The sequence below is a fragment of the Octopus bimaculoides genome, chromosome 8 (assembly GCF_001194135.2).
Source record: "Octopus bimaculoides isolate UCB-OBI-ISO-001 chromosome 8, ASM119413v2, whole genome shotgun sequence".
NCBI lineage: Eukaryota > Metazoa > Mollusca > Cephalopoda > Octopoda > Octopodidae > Octopus > Octopus bimaculoides.
Genome location: NC_068988.1, coordinates 97784494 through 97785998, shown reverse-complemented (window position 1 = coordinate 97785998; position 1505 = coordinate 97784494).

The following is a 1505-nucleotide window of genomic DNA, read 5'->3' as shown; positions in this document are numbered from 1 at the left end:
GCTCCAAGGTAAGTATTTGCGGTTCCAGGGAACGTGGCGCGGCAAAGACGTTCCCGAAGCCGCAAGGCTTCGGGAATGTTTTAGCGATGCCAGGCACGTGCTTGCGACCGGGGCAGTAACTACGCGCCTAGAGCCGCAAGTACATGCCCGGGGCCGTAAGTACGTGCCTATGGCCACAAGAACGAGACAGCTGCAATAATTAAATGCCCAGCTCCACAAGAACGTGCCTGGAACCGCAAGAGCGTGCCTAAGGCCGCAGGAAGATGCCTTGGACCGCAATAAGGTGCCTGGTGCCGCAAGAACGTGGCCGGGCAGTAAATACGTACCTGGGGTGATAGGTAAGTTCCTGGGGCCGTGAGTACGTGCTCGCGGCCGTAACTACGTGCTGGGGCGGCAAAAACGCGCCCGGGACCGTATGTACGTAATCGGAGCTCACAAGAGATTTCCACGCGACGCAAGACGTGCCCTGCGCCGTAATGACATGCCCGGCGCTGCAAGAACGTGCCCGGAGCCATAAGTACTTACCCGGCACCGCAAGAACGTGCCTGGAAATGCAAGCACGTACTTGTGGTCCCAGCCAAGTACTCACGGCACCGTCTCGTACTTATGATGCCAGGCACATTCTTGCGGCACCAGGCACGTTCTAGCGTACCATGTACTTTGTTCGGGACCAGGTACGCTTTTCGCGTCGTCACGTTCTTGTTGCGCTGGGCACGCTCTTGCGACGCCGGGCACTTCTGGCAGCGCCGGCGCTAGTCGCGGTTTTACGGCCACAGGAACCCGCATTGGACCTGAGGCGTCCCTAGCGCGTCCTTGCGGAGCAGGGCACGTTCTTACGGTCCCGGGCTCGTTCATAAGTTTAGCGCACCAATCCGTACACTATACAGTTTTCTACTCACCTTTATGCCCTCTCATTACTTAACGGTCTCTTGCTGTTTTGTCTTAATAACGGTCGACTAGACAGTAATTTCACTTTGTTTAACACGTTCTTCCCGTTTCGGGAAAGATTTTTGCGACGCCACGAACGTTCTTACTACCCCCAGGAACGTTCTTGCAGCCCTGGGCACGTCATTACGTCCGCAGTCACATTCTTGCGCCGGCGGAAACGTTTATCGTGCGCCGGGCACTTTCTTGCGGCGCTGGACATGTATTTGCGACACCTTTTCCACATCTACTTAATGGATAACTGGAAAAGATACTTGGATGATTGTTTCATCATATGGAAGGAATCCTATGAAAAACTTCTAGAATTCAAATCCATACATCCCAGCATTCAAACATCATCTCCCTTTTCTTGATCTCTTAATTATAAAAACACCTAATAACCAAATCACAACCGACATCTACCACAAACCTACAGACTCACAACAATACCTCCTTTTCAGCTCATGCCACCCAAAACACATCAAGATAAATATCCCCTTCAATTTAACTAAAAGGATTTGCACCATTATCTCTGACCCAACCACTCGAGAAATACGCTTACAAGACCTCAAAAAAAAAAA